Genomic DNA, 27,928 nt, shown 5'->3' with positions numbered 1-27,928 from the left:
CAACATGTCTTTCTTCTTTCTTCCCCCCCTTTTTGTGGTCTCCCTGTTCTTGTGTGCATTAGCATAATCAGGCGGAGGAGCAGTGGCACTGGAGCAGGGAGGACCTGCATCCCACATGGCCCTGGAGGGCGACACAACGGAGTCTGAATTCACCAGTGGGACGGAGGGCGAGGAGAGCTCCACGGCGGGGACAGGAGCTGAGACCACCTATACGGTCTCGTCCACTGATGGGAGCTCCCTTGCGGTGGCAGGCCCATCTGTGCCCCCCGCATCTACAGCTACAGCCGCCACCCCCCCTACCAGCACCGCCCTCCCAGCAGCCCCTCAGCTTTTGCCCCGTGGCCGTTCACCCAGGAGGGTAGGCATCTCCTTAGCCCCAGGCACCTCAGCCCCTGCCACCCCTGATGCCCTCAGTGAGGAGGCCATTGACCTCCTCAGGTCCCTCACTGTTGGGCAGTCTACCATTTTGAATGCCATCCAGGATGTAGAGAGGCAGTTGCAACAAACCAATGTATACCTGGAGGGCATTCATTCTGGCCAGGCAGCCCAACAGCGAGCTTTTCAGACTCTGGCCTCAGCACTGATGGCAGCCATTGTCCCTCTCTCTAGCCTCCCCCCTCCAACTTCCTCCACCCAGACCCAAACCCCTGTACCTCAGCCTATCCCAAGCACACCATCAGACCAGCATGCACACATGTCAACCCACAAGGGAAGCTCAGGCAAATATAAGCACTGCACATCCCACAGGCATTCACGCAAGTATCATACACATGCAGACATATCAACATCCACTGCCTCCACTGTGTCCCCCTCCTCCTCTCTCCCTCCTCCCTCCCTGTCTCGTCTCCACTCACACCTGCATGCAGGGCAGCCAGTGTGGAAAGGCACCAGAGCACAGACAGGCCCCCACCTCAAAAGCAGAAAAAGTTGGCCAATGCCCGGCAGGAGAGATGAAGAAATCTGCCACCAAAGTCGCTCCCAGGTGTACAGTTGGGAGTGTGGGGACAGCTGCACCACCATCCAAGGTGGGGAAGGGGCACAGTAAAACCGGCAAGTCTGGGAAAGCCTGCACGGCGGACAAGACCGCAACAAGCACCGCTGCCAAGGACACCGCCGCCACCAGCACCGCTGCCAAGGACACCGCTGCCAAGGACACCGCTGCCACCTGCACCGCTGCCAAGGACACCGCCGCCACCAGCACCGCTGCCAAGCACACCGCCGCCCCCAGCACCGCTGAACAGGACACCACCGCAACAAGCACTGCAGGACAGTGAGCACCAAAGAATCCGATGCTACTGAGGCCGCCACGAGCAGAATAAAGCACTCTGGGCACCAAGCCCCCTCCAGAACCAGTGGAGAAAGGCATCCACTACCTCAGTTCTTGGCAGGATGAGGCACTCTGGGCACAAAGCCCCCTCCAGAGCCAGTGGAGAGATCCATCCACTACCTCAGTCCTTGGCAGGATGAAGCACTCTGGGCACGAAGCCCCCTCAAGAACCAGAGGAGAAAGGCATCCACTACCTCAGTCCTTGGCAGGTTAAAGCACTCTGGGCACCAAGCCCCCTACAGAACCAGTGGAGAAAGGCATCCACTACCTCAGACCTTGGCAGGTTAAAGCACTCTGGGCACCAAGCCCCCTACAGAACCAGTGGAGAAAGGCATCCACTACCTCAGTCCTTCGCAGGATGAAGCACTCTGGGCACAAAGCCCCCTCCGGAACCAGTCGAGAGAGCCATCCACTACCTCAGTCCTTGGCAGGATGAAGCACTCTGGGCACAAAGCCCCCTCCAGAACCAGTGGAGAAAGGCATCCACTACCTCAGTCCTTGGCAGGATGAAGCACTCTGGGCACAAAGCCCCCTCCAGAACCAGTGGAGAAAGGCATCCACTACCTCAGTCCTTGGCAGGATGAAGCACTCTGGGCACAAAGCCCCCTCCAGAACCGGTGGAGAAAGGCATCCACTTCCTCAGTCCTGGGCAGGATGAAGCACTCTGGGCACAAAGCCCCCTCCAGAACCAGTGGAGAGATCCATCCACTACCTCAGTCCTTGGCAGGATGAAGCACTCTGGGCACAAAGCCCCCTCCAGAACCAGTGGAGAAAGGCATCCACTACCTCAGTACTTGTGAAACTGTGGCTTTGCACTCCCCAGGATGTAGCAGTGGGCAACCCACCCACTGTAGAGACTTGAGAGACTATGGCTTTGCACTCCCCAGGATGCAGCAGTGGGCAAACCACCCACTGGAGAGACTTGAAAGACTGAGGCTTTGCACTCCCCAGGATACACCAATGGGCATGGACCCCCCTCGTGGATCTGGCGTCGTGCACTCATCTGGCTGAGGTGCCCCCCTTCCCCCTGAGGTGCCTGTTTTATTTCTATCTGATGCCCCAGCAGTGTTCTCTCTGTCTTGTTCGGGTATTGAGTGTGGGTCTCGCCCATGCATTTTGGGCCCAGTGGTCCACGCCACTACACCACCCACAATGCACCTCCACATCCTAAGCAAAATGCAATGTAAACCTCACAAAGGCACCCTGCATGGCCCCAAAGTGTAAAACCTGCACAAAACAGACCAGCCCTGTGCACCCCATACGATCATGCAATTGTAAGAGACGTGTCCATTCCCCCCAACAGGCACCATCACCCATGCCACCCTGACAGACAGGACAAGGAGTGGCAGTGCCCCACATGGAGACAGAGGCGCGACCAGGACACTGGATAGAGAACCCTGGACAGTGACAAACACCCTGGCCCCTCACATAGTCCTGGACTGTCACCATCCAGAAGCCCCACCCAGGACACCACTGACACCCCTACCACCCAGCCAACAACATCAGCCCAGGGTAACTGTCCCCAAACCTGTGTATCCAGGCCACAGACTGGTTGAACGCATGGACAGAGGCCACAGTCACCCCCTACCAACAGGCAGGAAGATGATGGCCCCAGTACAAGTTGTACCGCCAGACCTGTGCAGGGTACACAGGCACTGGGTGTCGGCCTAGTGGGAGGGCATCAGTGGCCCAGGGGGGAGAGGGGAGGCCACAGGATGGATGCTGCAGCCCAGGATGAGATCTCTGAGGTCCTGGGAGCATACCACCATACCCAGGACAGATTGGCCCAGATAGTTTCCACCCTGGAGCAGAGTCAAAGAATGCAAGTAGCACACAACAAAGAGGCCATGGAGCAGTGGAAACTGCACAATGCCACCATGGCCACCATAGCAGGTGCGCTGCTGCACCTTGTCCCAACCCAGCCTGAGTCCCCCACAGACCAGGAAGCCCCTACCACAGGCCAAGATATAGACCGGCCAACAACATCAGCAGCAGCAACTGGACTTGTGCCATCATCTCAGGACGCACTGGAGACCTTCATCTCAACCCGTACAGGCCAACACCATGCACCCAAACGGTCCCTCAGGCCCAGATATGGTACAGGAACACCTGCCAAGACCAATGCCCCTCAAAGAAGTGACTCTGGCAAGAACTGTCCTTCAAGTGTGCCACTGAACCAACATCCACACCGTGTAAAACACAACCCCCAAAACTGGAAATGATAGATGGACACACCACCACTGCCAACAAACGCTGTAGCCAAATTGGACATCCACCAGTAGCCCACTCCCATCACTGTAAAGAGCACCATGGTATCCCTGACACCAAAATAAAACACCTGTTCACCAATGTAAATGTCCCCTATCATTATGTTGAATCAAATGGAAGTGTGAATGCAATTGTCTTTGAAATCATTTATTCATGTCTTAATTGCAGGAAATGCACCCCACGCATAACACGTGGTTGTGCCAACAGAATTGTCACACAATTTGACCATAATGTTACATGTCCCATGCAAACCTGGTGACAGTGACAATGTCTATAGACCCAACACCCCCATAGAGGAAAAGGCACACTGACAGTATGCTGCACAGACAGCAACATCATTAAATAGTCCCACATAGTCGCTGGAAGTAAAGTTGTATCAGTTGGTTCCCGAAATGTACATCCTCCCACTCCTCATCATCACCATCACTCTCATCCCCTCCCTGAGGAAGCTGGTCTGCATATACAGTACCCACCTCCTCCACGAGGGGGATAGAATTTCTCACAGCCACGTTGTGCAGCATGGAGCAGGCCACCACTATTCCCACTATTCTACACACCGTTTCAGGCTCATAGTCCAGGCATCTGCCGGAGATATGGAGGCAACAGAATCTAGCCTTCAGGAGACCTATTGTGCGCTCTATCACCCTCCTGGTCCATCCATGAACCTCATTGTAATTCCTTTCTGCATCTGTCCTAGGATTCCTCACTGGTGTCAGGGGTCAACGCAGAATCACCTAAAAAAGGGTGCAGAACAGGACTGTCAATGACAACCCCCAGTGGCAGACAGCCTGGCTGCCTGCTATGTGCCAAAAAGTGTCAGACACTCTTACCTATGTTCCTTCCTCTGTTCCCTTGTAGTTGTTCCATCTTGTGTGGCACACTACTGTTCCTCAGCACAAAGGAATCATGGTCTGATCCAGGGAACATGGCATTCACATGTGAGATGTACTGGTCTGCAGTACACACCAATTGAATGTTCATGGAGTGAAAGTTCTTCCTGTTTCTGTACACCTGTTCACTGACTCTTGGGAGGATGAGAGCAATGTGGGTTCCACCGATGGCACCTATCACATGGGGAATGTTGGCAAAGGCATAGAAGTCCGACTTGATGCCAGGGAGGTCAGCACTTTGGGGGAAACCTCACATAGGACTGCAGGTGTCGTACAAATGCATTCAGGTATCTGTACAGTATAATGCTAAACATGGGCTATGAAAAACCTGCACCCATGCCCACAGTCACCTGAAATTAGCCCGTGGCCAGGAAATGGAGTGCAGAGAGCACCTGCACTTCAGTAGGGATGACATGCTGATTCCAATTAGCCGGTCTCTGTTCTAGATCCATAAATGCAAAAAGTTCATGAATAGTAGCACGGTTCAGTCTGCAATTGATAATGATGTGATGCTCCACCATGGTCCTCAAATCAACAAGTGGTCTGTACACGGATGGGGCCCTCCCTCACCACAAGGGTCTGTACCTAACAGGAGTATAGAACACATGTAAGGAACACACATACATCTGCCCACAATGTTTCCTATTCAGCACAGCTGGTATACAAGTGGACAACACATATGCATAGTAGGTGTGAAACATGTCCTCAATGATACATCATGACTGTTGTGGTTAGTAAATGTATATTTGTTCATGCCTATGGGTGTTTGGGGACAATAGGGCCTGCCTGGGGCAGATGAGAATTTAACAACTGCGTAGTAAAGGCCAAAATGTCTGCACTCTGTAATCCAGAAATGTTGCAGTGGAAGTGACCTCATACCGCTAGCGGTTGACGTAATAGCGTAAGGCGGTGTTCACCGCCGTGTGACCATTCCTTGGTTAACATGGTTGTCAATGGGGATTCTTAGCGTATCATAATCGCCGCTGGCGGTGACGGTGCACACCGCCGCGGTGCGTATGCTAACTCGTCACCCCAACTTCACTTGACTCCCAGATCTCGTGCATGCAGGTACTCCACTGAGTATGCTGCTGTGTCCTGCCTCTGGTCATGGAAATGGCACGTGTGGCAGGGGAAAGGGCCCCAGCCTTCACCAGAGAGGAATTGGAGAAGCTCGTGAACGGGGTCCTGCACCTTTACGCCAAGCTCTACGGTCGACCAGAGGTACAGATGAGTAGGAGGATTGGGGGCATGGATGTGTGTAATGGTGGTAGATGGCTGTAAACATGTGTGCACGTTTGACACTGTAGAGTCCTGGGTTCCTGACATGCTGCACGTGTGTGCTGTTATGTGGTTGTAAATGTCCGTCCCATAGTGGACCTATAGCCATCTGTATGTAATGGCCATTGTCTGACCTCTGTGTTCCTTTTTCTGTGTGTCCCATATAAGTCAGCACCCATCAGAAGAGGGGACTATGGCAGGCCATCGCCAGGGAGGTGCGGACCCTGGTGGTCTACAACTGGTGCAGCACCCATTGCAGGAAGCGTTGGGAGGACCTGCAGTGCTGGGCAAGGAAGATCTGCAAGGCCCAGCTGGGGAAGTCCTCCCAACGAGGAAGGGGTGCTCGTCGGGCACTGACCCCTTATGCAACGCATTCTGGCAGTGGCATATCCGGACCTGGATAGGCGCTTAAAGGCTGCACAGTAGTCATAATGAGGTGAGTACAGAAACCATAGTTTGGCTCCTTGATGGATGTGTGAGTGCGCAGTGTTATGTATGCTGTCTAGTGGCAGGGACTCTGATGGATGTCCTTCTACATAATGGCCTGCGTGGGGAGTAGAGTTGTAAGGGTCAGGTCTGCAATATTTCAGGTCCTTTAGTGCTGTGGGGAATGGCTGTAGAGCAGGGTTGTGGCCACTAGTCAGGGGCATAGCCATGTGTATAGCAGTAGGTGCTGCCTGGTGGAATATTTGCTGGGTGGGTGTATGTGTGAACCACTTATGTACCTCCATTCAGCTATTTACAATTGTCTCTCCTGTTTTGTCTCCCCATACCTGTTCTCTTGTGTTGTCCGTGTGCGCCAGCATCATCTGGCGAGGGAGCTGAGGCACCGGCGAGTGGGAATGCAGCGGCCCACGGTTCCACGGAGACAGAGTCGTCCAACGCCAAGGGGACCAGTGGGTTGGAGGGCGAGGGGAGTACCACGGGGGAGGCAACTACCACTGGCGGTAGTGACTCTGATACCTCCTCCGATGGGTGCTCCCTGGCAGTGGCAGACCCTAGGGGCCCACCCATTCTGTGGCATCTTCCGCCACCCCCATACCATCACCGCCCTCCCATTTGCTCCCCACCGAGTTGCCCATGCCCACTCACCCAGAAGGGTAAGCATCTCCTTTGCCCCAGGCACCTCCTCTCCTTCCCTAGTCAGCCCTGTTCCCCTCACGGAGGAGGCTATTGACCTCCTGAGAACCATCTCTGTAGGGCAGACAACCATCGTCAATGCCATCCAGGGGCTACCATCAGAGGTGCAGCAGACCAATGCCTACCTGGATGGCATTTACGGTGCTGTGTCTGGCCTACAAAGATCTTTTCAGGCTCTGGCCTCCTCTTTGACAGCAGCCAGTGTCCCTGGTCATTCCGTCCCCCTTCCAACCACCTCTACCCCTTCCAGCACCCCACTCCCTTCACCCGTCCAAAGCACACATTCTGACACGCAGACACACACCTGAACGCACAAGAAGCACACTTCAAAACAAACACAAGCATCACACTTCCCACCACAGGCATACACACAGCCAAAATACACAGGCACACACACCAACATCCACTTCCCCCAGTGTGTCCGCATCTTCCGCCTCCCTGTCTCTCCCCTATACATGCACACCCACAGGCACTGCACCCTCATTCAATGTTGCTGACCCTATTCTTGCAGTCACCACAAATACACTGCCAGCCTGTCTTGTCCCACTGTGTCCACCCCCCTCCTCCCAAGACACTCAAACACACCAAAACACCCACCCATCACACATTCACCACACTTCAGCATACTGTCCAGTCACCTGCAGCCACGTACGCACACCTACACCTGTCATGACCACTCCCTCTACCTCCACTCCCAAACCTTCCTCCAGATCCACCCCAATTGCCCCTAAAAAACTTTTCCTATCCTGTGTTGACCTATTCGAATCCACTGGCCCACCCCGTTTCATCCCTAAACGTGCCCACCTCCTTGCTCTGTCCACTCCTCCCACATCACAGCCTCCCGTCCGCCCTTCCCATTCACGTGCTACCTCCCCTGTGAGCAAGAGACCCCGTGCTTTCCCTGGAACATCTGCCACACCCCAGGCCAAGTCCGCTCCACCTGCTTTAAGGTCCAGATCCAAGCCCCCTCCACGTCCAAAACAAAAGGACAAGCCCACCCCTCCCAGTCGTAAGTCCCCACACCCACCTCCTCCTGCCCCTGTTCCCTGAGGTGCCTGGATGCCCCATTGTTGCCCCTATGAGGTGAAGTACCTTTACACTTGTGGGAGTCAAGTTGGGGCCAATTTGGCCCATCGGACTACCAACTATGGACTGGCCATTGGCCTTATGTTGCACTTATGTTGCTCATTGAACTGAATTAAAAATCGTGTCACAATTTTTGTTAATGGCACTCTCTGGATCCGTGGTTCATTGTTTCTTTGTGGGGGGGGGGTGTTGTGCACATGTGTGTACTTTCGGCAGGTTGGATTTGCTTTGTGTTGGGTAATTACCTCTTTCTATGGGGTGTATGGCTTGTGCTGTTGTGAAGGGTTGTGGGTGCGTTGTGGGGTGTGTGGAGTGGATGGGTATGTGACTGTGCCTTTTCTTCCCTTGTTTAGTAGGTTGCGGTACTTACCGTCATCATCTTCGTCAGCAGTCTCGGTTGTGGAGGTATATGGCAAGGAGCAGTGCTGGCATGATCTGCAACTCTCTATCCATTTCTGCTTCAGCGTGTTGTGTGTGCCTCCGGTGAGTGTTTCCTTTTATTTGGTTTGTTTCCACCTGGCTTTGCATGGCGGTGGTTCCTGTCCCGGAACTGATGGTGACCTAGTGCTTCATTATTTGATGGCCAGGCAGTGCCTTTCCGTTGGCCTGTGGGCGGCCTCTGCCGTCGTTGTCAGCACTTCTCTGCTGGCAGTGAGTGGTTTTCAGGCTACCTGTTTTTAAGGTGGTTCATAATTTGGCGGTCCAGACCGCCCGACTGTTGGTGGTTGTTACCGCCACCGCCGCCGGAGCGGTGTTTAATGCTGTGTTCACAATGATGGCCTCAGTCTTCAGTCTCACTCCCAGGTGTGGCACAATCAATCAATCAATCAGAATTTATAAAGCGCACTAATCACCTGTAAGGGTCTTAAGGCACTCTGGGGGGTCGGTCCTCTGTGTTTCAGTTGAAGAGCCAGGTCTTAAGATCCTTCCTGAAATGAGGTAATGATGGTGACTGTTCGAGGTGAAGAGGCAAGGTGCTCCAGCTCTTTGCGGCAAAATAGGCAAAGGATCTTCCTCCAGCCGAGGTCTTCTGTATGTGGGGTACGGTGCCTAGTGCCTGTTGAGCACCGAGGTCTGGCAGGGGAGTGGAAGGTGATGCGGTGGTTGAGGATGTAGGTCCTAGGTCGTGGAGAGCCTTGTATGCATGGACAAGGAGCTTGAAGTTGATTCTTTTCTCGACGGGGAGCCAATGGAGGTCTCTCAGGTGTTTAGTGATGTGTTTGCAGTGGGAGATGTTTGGGATGAGTTCGGGATGTGATGTAGTTTCTTCAAATTCTGGATGCTGCTGGTGTGGAGGCCATTGCCATAGTAGAACCTGCTGATGACCAGGGCGTGGGTTACGGTCTTGCGGTAGTCATTTGGGATCCATTTGAAGATTTTCCAGAGAAGTTGGAGTGTGTGGAAACAGGAGGATGCAACAGAGTTGACCTGGCAGGTCATGACGAGAGATTAATCCAGGATTAAGCTGAGGTTGTGTGCTTGGTTCACTAGGGAGCAAGGGGTGCTGAGTGTCATAGGTCACCAGGATTCGTCCCAAGCAGATGTGGAGGGTCCCAGGATGAGGATCTCAGTCTTGACTGAGTTGAGCTTGGGCAGCTCTCCTATATCCAGGCTGCAATTTTTTCCATCCCGTTGTGGAAGTTCTTTTTGGCAGTTGTAGGGTTTTCGGTCAGTGAGTTGATCAGCTGGGTGTCGTCAGCATAGGAGACGATGATCAGTTTGCGGCTTCTGATGATGGACGCGAGTGGGGCCATGTAGATGTTGAAGAGTGTGGGGGTCAGGGAGGAGCCCTAGGCAATCCACAGCTGATCTCTGTAGGTTCCTAAAGGTATGGCAGCAGTCTGACTCTCTGTGTTCTGTCGGTCAGGTAGGAGCATATCCACCGCATGGCCTTGCCGTGGATGCCAGCTGCATGGAGTCTGGAGCAGAGGGTGTAATGGGAGATCGTGTTGAAGGCGACCGATAGGTCCAGTAGGATGAGGGCTGCTGTGTGGCTGCAGTCAAGGGGCAAGCAGATGTCATCTGTGGCAGCCAGGAGGGCAGTCCCCGTGTTTTGCTTGCTCCTGAAACTTGATTGGGAGATGTCCAGGATAATGTTAGTCCTCAATGTGTTTCCGTAGCTGTGTGTTGATGGCATTTTCGATGACCTTGGTTGGGAAAGGCAGAAAGAGATGGGGCAGGAGTTCTTGAGAAGGGGTCAGCCATGGGTTTCTTCAGAAGCGGGCTGATTTCAGCATTCTTCCAGTCTTCAGGGAAGGTAGCCATCTCCATGGAGCAGTTGAGAGTTTGGCAGAGCTCAGGTGTGATGGAGGCGTTGGCTTTGTTGAAAATGAGGTGGGGACATGGATCAGAAGGGGCTCTGTAAAGGATGCTGTTCATGATGGAGCGGGTTTCGTCCGTGGTGAGGGTGGTCCAGCAGTGCACGATCTGTGAAGGTTTGGAGGATCCCAGCTGGAGGGTTGTTGGTGGACTTCGAGGGTCTTGTGGTCCACAGCTATTGTAGATGTCCTCGATTTTTCAAAGGAAGAAGGTGGCTCATCTGTCGCAGAGGTCCTGAGATGGAGAGATGTTTGCAGCTTCCGATTGGGATTTGGCAAACTCTTTAACCACAGTGAAGAGCTCTTTGGTATTGTGTGCAGTGGTACTGATACAGTCCTGCAGAGGGGCTTTCCTAGTGAATCTGATGAGATGGTGGTTAGATATGATGGCGGATTTAAAGGCGGTAAGATACTCCGGGGACTTGCTGTTTCTCTATCTTTTTTCTAGATGTATGCAGGTGCACCTGGAGTCCTGGAGTGTGGGGGAGAACCAGCTGGCCTTCCTGAGTTATGTTTACCTGAGGTCATTTGGAGTGGTGCTAGGGTGTAGGTACATTCGGAGATCCATTGGTGGAAGTATCTTGCTGAGATATTAGCGTCTGTGGCGGGGGAGGCGGTGACTTGCTGAGGGTGTTGGTGAGATGCTCCTCAATGCTCTGGTTCCATATCCTGGAGGTGGACAGTAAGTGTGGTGATGGAGAAATGAATGCAGTGGTGGTCAGTCCAGTGTATTGTGGAGGCGTTTTCGAAGGTGATGTCATTGCTGGCGGAGAAAATGGGATTGAGTGTGTGTCTGCCGATGTGTGTTGGTGAGGTGACCAGTTGCTTGAGGCCGATTATGGCGAGGTTCTGGAGCAGGGAAGCAGTGTTGTGGTTGTTGCAGTTGATATGATAGTTGAGGTCGCCGAGGAGAAAGTAGTTTGTGGAGATAAGTGCGTGGGAAGTTATTTTGTCATTGATGGAGTAGATGAAGGCTGGAAGGGCCAGGTGGCCTGTAAATGAGGGTGCCACAGAAGGAGGAATTAGGGGTGACTTGGATCTGCAAATATAAGTGCTTTATGAGGAGGCAGTGTTCTTCTGCATTGGTTGTCAGGCAGAGGATGCATTTGTGTGCGATGGCCAGGTCACCCCCTGGCCGAGACGTCCAGTCTTTGCAGAGCAGTTGTGAGTCACTGGGGACGGCGGTGGCGATGTCCGGTGCTGGACCTGGGATTGTCCATGTTTCGGTGAGGAAGGTGATGTCTGGTCTGGTGGAGTTTAGCAGGTCCCAGAGTTCTGCGCTGTGTTTGTGGAGGGAGCGTATGTTCAGGAGGATGCAGTTGAGGCAGTCATGGTGGGTGTTCAGTGGTCCTGTGGTGGGGTGGTCCAGCATTCGATGGAGTGTGAAGATGCAGTGGCAGTTGAAGCAGGAGAAAAATCCATGGGGGTCTTTGGGTGATGCACAAGACTCCTCAATCATTTATAGAGTCCCAACAATGTACAATAGGAGGTATGCTAGCCTGTAGATACTTCCAAAGTTGTAACCAAGGCCAGACTGGCCAGACCAGGCATGAGGCATTTCCCTGGGTGGCTGAAAGGGTGGGTGGTTTAGTTATTGGGAGGGGGGTTGTAGCTGTGCAGCAGTTTAAAAAGCACAACAGAGTTCCTTGTATATCCAACAGTTTTCATGCAACAATAAAAGTGCCAAGATAACCCTGGTGATTAATGTACCTGCTGGAGAGAGATGAGTTTTGTCTAGTGGCAGTTTTGACTCATCTAAGGTAGTGTTGAGTGTTATTATGCCTGCTGCAAAAAACGTGTACTATGCAGATCACAGAACAGTATTATATGTACAATGCTCAGTGGGATACTACTTTTTTATGGAGATCCTTTTGTTACTGAGCAATTGATAGGGGGCAGGCATGAATGACAGATAAATGGTGATTATTCTGGCTAGATGGATTTATAGCTGGGTTGAGAGACTGGATGACTGGCCTAATGAACCATGGACAGAGAGAAAGACAGATAGATAGATAGATAGATAGATAGATAGATAGATAGATAGATAGATAGATAGATAGATAGTGACCAATGGATAGATCCATCAATAGATGATTAGATGAACTGCTGCATAGAAGGATGATCATTTGGGTATAAGGTTTCCTCAGGCAACTGAATATGTTTAATGTTTTCTGGTCCTTTTAATGGCATTCTGCATCAATTTCAATGTGGAATACCTCTTGTACCAGATACAGCCATGTGAGGCACCTGAAATTATGTCACAGAAAATGTTACAGATTTTCTGCTAACTATACTCTTCTTGTCTAAAATTAGTGCAATATCCTGTTAATGCATTGTTTTTCATAAAACAAGATTGCCAACATGGTCATCCTGCCACTAAGTGACAATAATGACCAGCTGCAACAGTGTTATTATTCCTTTCTTGCCATATCTCTAAACTGGAAAAGTTATGCTTTTCCAATGAGAACAATACTTTTGTTTTGAGATAGCACTTAATACCACAGTCCATGAATTTATAGGCATTATAAATCACATGTGTTACTGCAACCCTATTTACTAGTGTTTGGTCGGTAAGTATCAGGAGGATAAATAGCTGATTTGGCCTTGTAGGTCTTCAAACTCATGATTATGGGTGGGCAAAGCTTGTTAATACTCCATTGTAGTTGGGGGGCAAAGTCAAGAAACTAAGACCTTGGTGAATATGGCCAAAGTTTTCCATATTCGTCCTATACAGTGAGGTGACATTGAAAATCTGCCCCACAATCACCACTTTCTGTTACAGGACACCCTGTGCCACTGGCAAGAGGTGTCTATGAGGGTGTCTGAAAGGGATGGACTATCCCTGCAGATGGGTAAGGAAGGCCAAGGTACAATGTAAACTGGGTGACAAAGTGACAACTACAGTGAGACGGCGGAAGTGAGGAATAGGGCCTAGGTGGGTGAAGTATCACAATGTTGTTTACTGAGTCTTAAATATAATTTATAACAATATTTAGAACACAATATTTATGTCAGATAATATTCCTGCATGTGATATTTTAACGTAAAAGCACAAGGCCAGCTGAAAATATTATGTGGCAATGGGTGACTCAAAGCAGTGGAGCAGTAACAACTGTCATGTTGCCTGAGTAGACTTGTGAGGATCTAAGAATTGTTTCTCACTGACGTTGAGCCTTTTTATATTTATGTGCTTTTCATGTTCACAGAGATTTTTTAAAAAACATTATGTTGTGCACCCACTGCCTTTACCAGAAGATTCCTCCTCTCCTGACCTATATTCACAAACAAATGTCAGTAGTAAGGAAATCTCTCACTGAGCCACTTCATAGTCTTTGAGTTATGTCATCTCACCACTGACATTGTCCAAAGGCAAGAGTTTTGACATTTCCAGAAAAATTATAAAATTCCATTATTTCACTAGTTCACCTGTTTGATAAAGTGTGGTTTTCACTCCACGATTAGGAAGACTAGCACCTTGAGCAGTGGCGGCTCCTCTGTTTGGGCGGAGGAGTGTCTCCCCCCAACCCCCGCCAGCAGCGGCAGCTGCAAAACCTGTTAAAGAAAACAATGACAAACTATGTATATTGTAATTTTCTTTGAAAAGGGCGGGGCCACAGGGGTGATGTGCACTCAGGGGGGAGAGCTCAGCCCTCCCCCTTCACAGCACATGTGTGTTTGGCCAGCCGTCTCAGGCTGGCCAAAAACACATGCGCTGTAGGCTCTCTCCAGCCCAGCAACTGTGAGCCTGAACAGGCCCCTAGTCTGCCTGGGAGCACCCTGGCTGTGCGCTCCCAGTCGATCCTGACGGTGCTCTGAGCAGCGTCAAGATTGGGGCAGGGAAGGCTGGGAGCCTGTGCCTGCAGTGAAGAGCATCGAGGGATAGAAGGGCGGCGAAGGAGGTAAGTGATTTCTTTTTTTTAGATTAAATTAAATGTTTATTCCCTTCCACCCGCGCCTCCCGCCCTGCCCCTTCTGCGGCCTGTGAGTTGATACTGACCTTGAGACATGCTATATCATAAATTCTTGCAAAATAAATGTACTAGTCAATTTACTCATCAAAATATACAAAAATAAGATAGAAGCTCCTTGTTATCTTTATATGCGAACTGAGGCATACAAAAATGTGATGAGTGGAATGGTTGAAATAATCTAACCAGTGGTAATTACTTAGGGCCACATTACAGTCCATTGTTTTTTTTTTTTTTGCTCATAAGGCCACCTCTGTTTGGAGACAGCCACACGCAAAATCAGCCAGGTTCCCTTTGATCCTCAACGCAAGCAACCTTAGACAAGTTTGGGCCAATCTGGGTCTTTTCAGTTTGGCACAGTTTGATTCCATACGTACAGTGAGCACAGGACCTACATTTGGGCATATATGTCATTTTTAGGGTGTTGCACAGAAGGATATATGAAAATGATAAGTTGAATGCTTGAATTAATATCAGCCACATGTAATTATTTGGGCTGCATTCCATTTATTCGGTTTGTTTGCATACCATACAATCTCACAGAAACTAGCCATCTCCAGATCAACAACCAGAAGTGACAAACACAAATTTGCTTTTTCATCGATAAAACAGAGACCGTTTTTCTCTACGAGGAGAGATTTAAGTGGCCTATAATTACATTCTAATTGTTATATATTACGTTATGGAATACCTAATTACGACTCATTGTCTAGTTTCCCCTGTTTCTAAATGCTTCACTTTTAGTAAGTAAAGCAATTTACCCAGGATAACTCAATCTGGTCATAAGACTGCAGTGATTACAACCCAAGATTATTTGTCATACAGGTAACAACTCATCCAATAAACTACATATCCTCCTTGGATTGCTTGCAAAATATTTCAACAAAACCATGTGTGGTTTCGGTTGCGGACCCAAGCCAGACAGCTGGCTTAACTCTGACTCAGCCCCGGACCCCCTTATTGGCAAATTCAACAAACTGTATCAGCAATAATATACAGAATTTAGCAAAAATGATGGAAGGCAGTATCCACGCCTCCTTTTCTATTTAGCACAGGGTTTGTCAAAGTGGCACTAAGATTGAGAAACAGATGAATTGGTCGAGAGACCAAGACAGATGAGCAGGTCGATCGGCCATGCGTTTCAGATAGATCAGAGGATCAATAGGTCACGTGACGGAGGCGTGGATGGATCAAGCGTCACAGAGCAGGATGGATAAATCAAGAGATTGAGAGACAAAGATGGGTTGATTGATGAGCAGACAAGAAATATAGATCGGGAGAGACACTCCTCATGGAAGACGAGTCAAAACAACGATTGAGGGCGTGATTCCCATGAGGTTTGGGAAGATTGATAAACATGGTACCCTTGCCTTTCTACTGGAAACCACCACGCGTCTCCTGCAGAGACTGGAAAAGTGTTGAAAGGTAATTTTCACCTCTTTTTGAGTGGCCTGCTTTTGGGATTCCTCTGTGACCTCGCATAGTAAGTGACTGCCTTTGGTTGACATCCAATTCCATGCAGCGGTTGGGCGTTAAAAGCTTCTACGATGAAATACAGGAGCTTTACTCCGCTGGGCCCTTCATGGCCCCGTCATAGCTTTCTGCCACCCCCTGTTTGACGGGTTATGTAACGTTCATGGCGGCCATGACAGGCGTGATGAATGGGCACCTGGCCAGCGAATTGGTAATAAAATGAATGCTGCAGCCATTTATTTTAATTGATTGTGGTGCTGGAGCAGGGAGATTTTAGGCTGAACGACTGCAGGAGTTTACATTTTGAACAGCTTGTAACGAGAGAGAAATGCAAATGGCTGTAATAGCGACCAAAAGAACGTGTTCTTCACCTACTATAGAGTCGTTTGGAGGGATGCATACCTTATTTCTGTCTATTCCGAGCACTTTTAGGGTTTGAGCCGGCGGGGTAAGTGAGGAAAAGAGATGCATTTCACAGACCAGGAAAAACAGAAACGCTCTGACATGGCGCAGTCAGTGTGAAATCATAATCCTCCAAGGTCTCTTTATAATTACTGGTTTGATGGGAAAGCTCTGTGCGTGGAAGCAAAATTAATGTACAAGGGGTGCGTACTGTGGTCCCTTCAAATTATTTTGAAAACGGTATATTTTTGCTTGGAGAAGAAGTGATCAATTTAGGGGACAGAGATACGTGGTTTGTGTAAAATGTTGTAATTTTTATAAATAAGAATTAAAGTGCAGTAGAGCTATGTAAATTCATACTGGTACATTTCAAGGTAAAGCATTAAAAAAAAAACCAGAACCATTTTATTAGGAAATGAGTTCACTGAGAAATAAAATCAGAACACTAAAAATAGACTCTGTTTTAATCAAAATTAGGACATAAAAGAGAGGAGTAGAACCATGTTTAGCAGTACATGCAGGCTAAGTGCAGATTTGGAAGTGACAGGAGTAAAAACTAAGGGTTAGGTTACCATTATATAAGGTGTCAAAACCCCTTTCAGAAGGCCACAAGGCACGCAGGGGCTACTGGGCCCAAACATGGTCCTTCAGGACTTTTACTCCAGACGTTCTGGGGCCCGCCAGACCATGGATCCTGCTCACCTGCACCAAGTACCCTGTTTGCACTTGACTCTCAGTGTCAGTTGTGGTCGAGCAGTCAAGGTTCTCTAGGAAATACAGTTCAGTGAACACCATTCATTACTGAAAGTGCTGACTGTATGAACAATAAATGAATATCCAGCCAAATACTTGCTTTTATAAGAAAAGTAGTATTTTATTTCTAACCCTACTTGGGAAAAAAAATGCAACATTCAAATGCAACAACACAATCCTCCTGGAAGTCTGGTCTCTAGTAGTTGTCAGGCGAATCCCCGTCCCACTCTCCTCTGTGTAAAATGCTCAGGAAGTCCTCACGGTAGGACTTCCTACAGGATCTTGCTCCCTCAATGTTCAAGTCGTCCCTCACAGGGCACAATAGTCTTGGCAAGGAGGCAGTAACTGGTGCTACAGACTCCAGGACAGGTGTTCCTGGTTTCCTGGTTTCTCTGGGTTCCCTGGATGATGTCTCCTTTCCCAGCAGGGAGACTAGCAGGCCTTGCCCCCAGACCTGAAGTCTTGTAGTGCTTCCCTTTCTCTCAAAGGCCTTCTGGCTGCTTGGCAGATGACACATTTTTGGGGACTCAACCTCCCCTTCTTATATTCCTTTTCCAGACATAAAACGTGGTTTAGGGTCTGGGTCAATGAAGTGGTATACTAAGGCTCTCCTTCTTTTGAAGTGGGTACTTCTCCTCTTCATCTTCCTTCATAAAAGAGGTCTGCCACAGTAGTCATGACTCCAAAGCTGATTGTCTACTACATAATTCATAGGAGTGACCAGAGTTATCACATGGTTGTCAGACACAGTGAAATGTGAATCAAAAGGCTAATTCTAGACCCCCAGTCCTATTCTTCATGAGTCTCTTATCAGCTCCATCTCCCTTTCTGAGATGTGTCTAGGCCCCTTCTTTGTGATCTATCACTAAATCAAAGAGCAGTCTTCAGAAATGTAAAGGGATCCTCCCCCTTTTCCCTCCAGTGTGTCCACACCCAGTGCACAGCAATACACAAGCCTGTCCTCTCCTCTTTATGTCTTTACTAGACAGTCCCGGTGTGAGAAGGTAGCCTCTTTCTAGCCTTGTTACCCCCACTTTTGGCCTGTTTGTGAGTGTATGTCAGGGTGTTTGTCACTGTTTTCACTGTCTCACTGGGATCCTGATAGCCAGGCCTCAGTGCTCATAGTGAAAACACCATGTTTTCAGTATGGTTGTTATGTGTCACTGGGATCCTGCTAGTCAGGACCCCAGTGCTCATAGGTTTGTGGCCTATATGTATGTGTCACTGGGACCCTGTCACACAGGGCCCCAGTGCTCATAGGTGTGCATGTATATGTTCCCTGTGTGGTGCCTAACTGTCTCACTGAGGCTCTGCTAACCAGAACCTCAGTGGTTATGCTCTCTCATTACTTTTAAATTGTCACTAACAGGCTAGTGACCATTTTTACCAATTTACATTGGCTTACTGGAACACCCTTATAATTTCCTAGTATATGGTACTGAGGTACCCAGGGTATTGGGGTTCCAGGAGACCCCTATGGGCTGCAGCATTTCTTTTGCCACCCATAGGGAGCTCTGACAATTCTTACACAGGCCTGCCACTGCAGCCTGAGTGAAATAACGTCCACGTTATTTCACAGCCATTTTACACTGCACTTAAGTAACTTATAAGTCACCTATATGTCTAACCTTTACCTGGTAAAGGTTAGGTGCAAAGTTACTTAGTGTGAGGGCACCCTGGCACTAGCCAAGGTGCCCCCACATTGTTCAGAGCCAATTCCCTGAACTTTGTGAGTGCGGGGACACCATTACACGCGTGCACTACATATAGGTCACTACCTATATGTAGCTTCACCATGGTAACTCCGAATATGGCCATGTAACATGTCTATGATCATGGAATTGCCCCCTCTATACCATCCTGGCATAGTTGGCACAATCCCATGATCCCAGTGGTCTGTAGCACAGACCCTGGTACTGCCAAACTGCCCTTCCTGGGGTTTCACTGCAGCTGCTGCTGCTGCCAACCCCTCAGACAGGCAGCTGCCCTCCTGGGGTCCAGCCAGGCCTGGCCCAGGATGGCAGAACAAAGAACTTCCTCTGAGAGAGGGTGTGACACCCTCTCCCTTTGGAAAATGGTGTGAAGGCAGGGGAGGAGTAGCCTCCCCCAGCCTCTGGAAATGCTTTGTTGGGCACAGAGGTGCCCAATTCTGCATAAGCCAGTCTACACCGGTTCAGGGACCCCTTAGCCCCTGCTCTGGCGCGAAACTGGACAAAGGAAAGGGGAGTGACCACTCCCCTGACCTGCACCTCCCCTGGGAGGTGTCCAGAGCTCCTCCAGTGTGCTCCAGACCTCTGCCATCTTGGAAACAGAGGTGCTGCTGGCACACTGGACTGCTCTGAGTGGCCAGGGCCACCAGGTGACGTCAGAGACTCCTTGTGATAGGCTCCTTCAGGTGTTAGTAGCCTTTCCTCTCTCCTAGGTAGCCAAACCCTCTTTTCTGGCTATTTAGGGTCTCTGTCTCTGGGGAAACTGCAGATAACGAATGCATGAGCTCAGCCGAGTTCCTCTGCATCTCCCTCTTCACCTTCTGATAAGGAATCGACCGCTGACCGCGCTGGAAGCCTGCAAACCTGCAACATAGTAGCAAAGACGACTACTGCAACTCTGTAACGCTGATCCTGCCGCCTTCTCGACTGTTTTCCTGCTTGTGCATGCTGTGGGGGTAGCCTGCCTCCTCTCTGCACCAGAAGCTCCGAAGAAATCTCCCGTGGGTCGACGGAATCTTCCCCCTGCAACCGCAGGCACCAAAAAGCTGCATCTCCGGTCCCTTGGGTCTCCTCTCAGCACGACGAGCGAGGTCCCTCGAATCCAGCGACACCGTCCAAGTGACCCCCACAGTCCAGTGACTCTTCAGCCCAAGTTTGGTGGAGGTAAGTCCTTGCCTCACCTCGCTGGGCTGCATTGCTGGGAACCGCGACTTTGCAAGCTTCTCCGGCCCCTGTGCACTTCCGGCGGAAATCCTGTGTGCACAGCCAAGCCTGGGTCCACGGCACTCTAACCTGCATTGCACGACTTTCTAAGTTGGTCTCCGGCGACGTGGGACTCCTTTGTGCAACTTCGGCGAGCACCGTTTCACGCATCCTCGTAGTGCCTGTTTCTGGCACTTCTCCGGGTGCTACCTGCTTCAGTGAGGGCTCCTTGTCTTGCTCGACGTCCCCTCTCTCTGCAGGTCCAATTTGCGACCTTCTGGTCCCTCCTGGGCCCCAGCAGCGTCCAAAAACGCCAAACGCACAATTTGCGTGTAGCAAGGCTTGTTGGCGTCCATTCGGCGGGAAAACACTTCTGCACGACTCTCCAAGGCGTGGGGGATCCATCCTCCAAAGGGGAAGTCTCTAGCCCTTGTCGTTCCTGCCGTATTCACAGTTCTTCAGCCTAGTAAGAGCTTCTTTGCACCAACCGCTGGCATTTCTTGGGCATCTGCCCATCTCCGAGCTGCTTGTGACTTTTGGACTTGGTCCCCTTGTTCCACAGGTACCCTCAGACAGGAATCCATCGTTGTTGCATTGCTGATTTGTGTTTTCCTTGCATTCTCCCTCTAACACGACTATTTTGTCCTTAGGGGAACTTTGGTGCACTTTGCACTCACTTTTCAGGGTCTTGGGGAGGGTTATTTTGCTAACTCTCACTATTTTCTAATAGTCCCAGCGACCCTCTACAAGGTCACATAGGTTTGGGGTCCATTCGTGGTTCGCATTCCACTTCTGGAGTATATGGTTTGTGTTGCCCCTATCCCTATGTTTCCCCATTGCATCCTATTGTAACTATACATTGTTTGCACTGTTTTCTAAGACTATACTGCATATTTTTGCTATTGTGTATATATATCTTGTGTATATTTCCTATCCTCTCACTGAGGGTACACTCTAAGATACTTTGGCATATTGTCATAAAAATAAAGTACCTTTATTTTTAGTATAACTGTGTATTGTGTTTTCTTATGATATTGTGCATATGACACTAAGTGGTACTGTAGTAGCTTCACACGTCTCCTAGTTCAGCCTAAGCTGCTCTGCTAAGCTACCATTATCTATCAGCCTAAGCTGCTAGACACCCTATACACTAATAAGGGATAACTGGGCCTGGTGCAAGGTGCAAGTACCCCTTGGTACTCACTACAAGCCAGTCCAGCCTCCTACATTGGTTGTGCAGTGGTGGGATAAGTGCTTGAGACTACTTACCACTCTTGTCATTGTACTTTTCATAAGAGAAAAATATACAAAACAAGGTCAGTGTATATACACATAGCCAAAAAGTTTTGCATTTCCTCTTTTCACTCTTTTCTAAGTGCTGAAAAGTACTTCTAAACTTTCAAAAAGTTCTTAAAAGTTTAAAAAGTTTTTTTTCTGTCTTTCCAAAAAGTTCTGAAAACTTTTTTCTCTTTTTCTATCACTTTAACTCTCTCTAAAAAATGTCTGGCACAGGAAAAAATGTTGAACTGTCCAAACTTGCATATGATCACCTTAGCTGGAAAGGAGCAAGGAGTCTCTGCATAGAGAGAGGTTTGAGTGTAGGGAAGAATCCTTCCTTAGAACTGTTAATTAATATGCTTAGAGTACAGGATAAGGCCATAAGTGCCCAATCTGTAGAAAAAGTAGCTAATGGTTCTCAATCTGATCCAGGGACTCCCCCAGGAAAAGGTTCAGGGAAGAAACTTCTCAGCCTGCCCATTACTAGACAGTCTAGCATAGTTGGTACAGAGGTTGAATCACACCATACTGATGGTGTGCTCTCACATTATACTGGTAGCCAAGCTGTTAGGGTGCCCTCTGTAAGGGACAGGTCTCCTTCTGTTCATTCCCATCATACCTCTGTATCTAGAAATGTCCCTCCCACCCACCCTGATGACAGATTGTTAGAAAGGGAGCTCAATAGATTGAGAGTGGAGCAAACCAGACTGAAGCTCAAGAAGCAACAGCTGGATTTGGATAGACAGTCTTTAGAAATAGAGAGGGAAAGACAGAAGATGGGTTTAGATACCCATGGTGGCAGCAGCAGTATTCCCCATAGTCATCCTGCAAAAGAGCATGATTCCAGGAATCTGCATAAGATAGTTCCCCCTTACAAGGAGGGGGATGACATTAACAAGTGGTTTGCTGCACTTGAGAGGGCCTGTGCTGTACAGGATGTCCCTCAAAAGCAGTGGGCTGCTATCCTATGGCTATCATTTACTGGAAAAGGTAGGGATAGGCTCCTTACTGTAAAAGAAAATGATGCTAACAATTTCCAAGTTCTTAAGAATGCACTCCTGGATGGTTATGGCTTAACCACTGAACAGTACAGGATAAAGTTCAGAGAAACCAAAAAGGAGTCTTCACAAGACTGGGTTGATTTCATTGACCATTCAGTGAAGGCCTTGGAGGGGTGGTTACATGGCAGTAAAGTTACTGATTATGAAAGCCTGTATAACACAATCCTGAGAGAGCATATACTTAATAATTGTGTGTCTGATTTGTTGCACCAGTACCTGGTAGACTCTGATCTGACCTCTCCCCAAGAATTGGGAAAGAAGGCAGACAAATGGGTCAGAACAAGGGTGAACAGAAAAGTTCATACAGGGGGTGACAAAGATGGCAATAAGAAGAAAGATGGTGAAAAATCTCAAGATAAGCATGGGGATAAGGGTAAAACCAAAGATCCCACTTCAAATCTTAAACACTCTTCAGAGGGTGGGGATAAAACAAATTCTTCCTCTTCTTCCCAACCTGCACACATTAAAAAGCCCTGGTGCTTTGTGTGTAAAAACAGAGGCCATAGGCCAGGGGATAAGTCCTGTCCAGGTAAACCCCCTGAGCCTACCACCACTAATACATCAAGCTCTAGTGCCCCTAGCAGTAGTGGTACTAGTGGTGGGACTGCTGGCAACAGTCAAGCAAAGGGTGTAGTTGGGTTCACTTATGGGTCCATAGTGGAAACTGATGTAATCAGTCCCAAGACAGTTTCTGTCACACCTAGTGGCATTGGCCTTGCCACACTGGCTGCTTGTCCCCTTACAATGGATAAGTACAGGCAGACAGTTTCAATAAATGGTGTTGAGGCCTTGGCCTACAGGGACACAGGTGCCAGTTTCACTTTGGTGACTGAAAACCTAGTGCACCCTGATCAACACATCATTGGACAACAGTATAAGATTATTGATGTCCATAACTCCACTAAGTTTCTTCCCTTAGCTATAATTCAGTTTAGTTGGGGTGGAGTTACTGGCCCTAAGCAGGTGGTGGTATCACCTAGCTTACCTGTAGACTGTCTCTTAGGTAATGACCTAGAGGCCTCAGGTTGGGCTGATGTAGAGTTTTATGCCCATGCAGCCATGCTGGGCATCCCTGAGGAATTGTTCCCTCTCATTTCAAGTGAAATGAAAAAGCAAAGGAGAGAAGGCCTGAAAACTCAGGATCCCTCTCCATCAACAGGTAAAAAGGGTATCACAGTATCCCCTAACCACCCTACCATTCAGGATACTATTCCTGTGGTGGGAGAAACCTCTCCTGGGGTGGCACCTGTTCCAAGGGAATCATCAGCTGGCAAAGCTGGACTCCCTGAGGTGGAAGTACCTCTCTGTGGGATAACTAACATTGGTGAGAAAAAGAGCACCATTTTAGTTAACATGGAGCATCCCTCCAACCCTCCCAGAGAAACTTTAGTGCAGAAACTCTGCACTGCCTCACAACACTTAGGACAGCATCCCTGCCCTAGTGTGGAGCTGATAGGACAGCATCCCTGCCCTGCTCCAACCCAAGAGAAACAGCATCCCTGTTCTCTCTTCCAGCCATATGGACAAAGTTTTTGCCCAGCTATGGCTTTTCTGAGACAGCATCCCTGTCTGGCATTTCCATCACTACAAATAGGTTCAGTGGACAATTCCCACTGCTCTAAACTAAAACTTACTGATAGAAACTCTGAAAATACATCTTCACATTGTTGCTTAGCTAAAAAACTTCAAACAGGGTGGTTTACATCTCCACAGGGAAGTAACCATATAGTGGATGATAAAGGGAGTAACCAGTCTATTGCAGAGCTACTCTCTACTTATCACCACTTAGACAATAAAGTCTCAACTGGCCAAGGTTAGCCTTATTGTCCTTCGTTTGGGGGGGGGTTGTGTGAGAAGGTAGCCTCTTTCTAGCCTTGTTACCCCCACTTTTGGCCTGTTTGTGAGTGTATGTCAGGGTGTTTGTCACTGTTTTCACTGTCTCACTGGGATCCTGATAGCCAGGCCTCAGTGCTCATAGTGAAAACACCATGTTTTCAGTATGGTTGTTATGTGTCACTGGGATCCTGCTAGTCAGGACCCCAGTGCTCATAGGTTTGTGGCCTATATGTATGTGTCACTGGGACCCTGTCACACAGGGCCCCAGTGCTCATAGGTGTGCATGTATATGTTCCCTGTGTGGTGCCTAACTGTCTCACTGAGGCTCTGCTAACCAGAACCTCAGTGGTTATGCTCTCTCATTACTTTTAAATTGTCACTAACAGGCTAGTGACCATTTTTACCAATTTACATTGGCTTACTGGAACACCCTTATAATTTCCTAGTATATGGTACTGAGGTACCCAGGGTATTGGGGTTCCAGGAGACCCCTATGGGCTGCAGCATTTCTTTTGCCACCCATAGGGAGCTCTGACAATTCTTACACAGGCCTGCCACTGCAGCCTGAGTGAAATAACGTCCACGTTATTTCACAGCCATTTTACACTGCACTTAAGTAACTTATAAGTCACCTATATGTCTAACCTTTACCTGGTAAAGGTTAGGTGCAAAGTTACTTAGTGTGAGGGCACCCTGGCACTAGCCAAGGTGCCCCCACATTGTTCAGAGCCAATTCCCTGAACTTTGTGAGTGCGGGGACACCATTACACGCGTGCACTACATATAGGTCACTACCTATATGTAGCTTCACCATGGTAACTCCGAATATGGCCATGTAACATGTCTATGATCATGGAATTGCCCCCTCTATACCATCCTGGCATAGTTGGCACAATCCCATGATCCCAGTGGTCTGTAGCACAGACCCTGGTACTGCCAAACTGCCCTTCCTGGGGTTTCACTGCAGCTGCTGCTGCTGCCAACCCCTCAGACAGGCAGCTGCCCTCCTGGGGTCCAGCCAGGCCTGGCCCAGGATGGCAGAACAAAGAACTTCCTCTGAGAGAGGGTGTGACACCCTCTCCCTTTGGAAAATGGTGTGAAGGCAGGGGAGGAGTAGCCTCCCCCAGCCTCTGGAAATGCTTTGTTGGGCACAGAGGTGCCCAATTCTGCATAAGCCAGTCTACACCGGTTCAGGGACCCCTTAGCCCCTGCTCTGGCGCGAAACTGGACAAAGGAAAGGGGAGTGACCACTCCCCTGACCTGCACCTCCCCTGGGAGGTGTCCAGAGCTCCTCCAGTGTGCTCCAGACCTCTGCCATCTTGGAAACAGAGGTGCTGCTGGCACACTGGACTGCTCTGAGTGGCCAGGGCCACCAGGTGACGTCAGAGACTCCTTGTGATAGGCTCCTTCAGGTGTTAGTAGCCTTTCCTCTCTCCTAGGTAGCCAAACCCTCTTTTCTGGCTATTTAGGGTCTCTGTCTCTGGGGAAACTGCAGATAACGAATGCATGAGCTCAGCCGAGTTCCTCTGCATCTCCCTCTTCACCTTCTGATAAGGAATCGACCGCTGACCGCGCTGGAAGCCTGCAAACCTGCAACATAGTAGCAAAGACGACTACTGCAACTCTGTAACGCTGATCCTGCCGCCTTCTCGACTGTTTTCCTGCTTGTGCATGCTGTGGGGGTAGCCTGCCTCCTCTCTGCACCAGAAGCTCCGAAGAAATCTCCCGTGGGTCGACGGAATCTTCCCCCTGCAACCGCAGGCACCAAAAAGCTGCATCTCCGGTCCCTTGGGTCTCCTCTCAGCACGACGAGCGAGGTCCCTCGAATCCAGCGACACCGTCCAAGTGACCCCCACAGTCCAGTGACTCTTCAGCCCAAGTTTGGTGGAGGTAAGTCCTTGCCTCACCTCGCTGGGCTGCATTGCTGGGAACCGCGACTTTGCAAGCTTCTCCGGCCCCTGTGCACTTCCGGCGGAAATCCTGTGTGCACAGCCAAGCCTGGGTCCACGGCACTCTAACCTGCATTGCACGACTTTCTAAGTTGGTCTCCGGCGACGTGGGACTCCTTTGTGCAACTTCGGCGAGCACCGTTTCACGCATCCTCGTAGTGCCTGTTTCTGGCACTTCTCCGGGTGCTACCTGCTTCAGTGAGGGCTCCTTGTCTTGCTCGACGTCCCCTCTCTCTGCAGGTCCAATTTGCGACCTTCTGGTCCCTCCTGGGCCCCAGCAGCGTCCAAAAACGCCAAACGCACGATTTGCGTGTAGCAAGGCTTGTTGGCGTCCATTCGGCGGGAAAACACTTCTGCACGACTCTCCAAGGCGTGGGGGATCCATCCTCCAAAGGGAAAGTCTCTAGCCCTTGTCGTTCCTGCCGTATTCACAGTTCTTCAGCCTAGTAAGAGCTTCTTTGCACCAACCGCTGGCATTTCTTGGGCATCTGCCCATCTCCGAGCTGCTTGTGACTTTTGGACTTGGTCCCCTTGTTCCACAGGTACCCTCAGACAGGAATCCATCGTTGTTGCATTGCTGATTTGTGTTTTCCTTGCATTCTCCCTCTAACACGACTATTTTGTCCTTAGGGGAACTTTGGTGCACTTTGCACTCACTTTTCAGGGTCTTGGGGAGGGTTATTTTGCTAACTCTCACTATTTTCTAATAGTCCCAGCGACCCTCTACAAGGTCACATAGGTTTGGGGTCCATTCGTGGTTCGCATTCCACTTCTGGAGTATATGGTTTGTGTTGCCCCTATCCCTATGTTTCCCCATTGCATCCTATTGTAACTATACATTGTTTGCACTGTTTTCTAAGACTATACTGCATATTTTTGCTATTGTGTATATATATCTTGTGTATATTTCCTATCCTCTCACTGAGGGTACACTCTAAGATACTTTGGCATATTGTCATAAAAATAAAGTACCTTTATTTTTAGTATAACTGTGTATTGTGTTTTCTTATGATATTGTGCATATGACACTAAGTGGTACTGTAGTAGCTTCACACGTCTCCTAGTTCAGCCTAAGCTGCTCTGCTAAGCTACCATTATCTATCAGCCTAAGCTGCTAGACACCCTATACACTAATAAGGGATAACTGGGCCTGGTGCAAGGTGCAAGTACCCCTTGGTACTCACTACAAGCCAGTCCAGCCTCCTACACCCGGGCTTCCCAAAATGGAATGCAGGATCTCCCATACAATGTAGTATTGCAGGAACATTACTCAATGTACAGTCATACTAAACTTTCTTTTAAGTACTAATTCCTCTATTTGTTGTACCCTCACATTTACACATGATTTCAGTACACACATTCAGTCTGCATGCACTGCTCAGCACTAAAGCTTTTATAACTTTAACCAGGGTGTGTTATTTAAAAAAAACATGCACTGCCAGCATACACACTCACTATGTGCGCAATGCTCGACTTTTCACTATTCATGTACTGTACATCACACAAGCAGACATATACCAGCACATGTCCCTCCACACTCACTGCACAGCACTGCATCTCTCATGTGACGTATTCGTCTCAGGCATACACATACTCAGAGCTTACCACACATGTTCTGCACAGTACTGCTTCATCCACGATCGTGCTGCTTACCTCCTGGTGAAGCTGGCAGCCCTCCACCACTATGAGGGTAGCACTTTGGGCACCACTCCTAGTCCAACAAGACCACAATCTGTGAGACAGGCCCATGTCATAGCACACCCACATGATCTGTGTTTACCTATGACAAAAAAATCAGCATTTGTGACCCACACAGCAAGAGCATGGCCAAGATGTTGGCCATATTGAATGCTTTGTGAGGAGCTCTGCTTATGGCCCATCATTAATTATGATTAATCCTGCCCATCCAGCTCGTACATCATAGAGATAACTGCGCAGTTGCCTTTGGCAGAGTGCAGGCACCTGAAAATTGCTCTGTTGCTGGGCAGA

Source organism: Pleurodeles waltl, chromosome 3_1, assembly GCF_031143425.1.
Source record: "Pleurodeles waltl isolate 20211129_DDA chromosome 3_1, aPleWal1.hap1.20221129, whole genome shotgun sequence".
NCBI lineage: Eukaryota > Metazoa > Chordata > Amphibia > Caudata > Salamandridae > Pleurodeles > Pleurodeles waltl.
Note: the sequence above shows the minus strand (reverse complement) of the source record.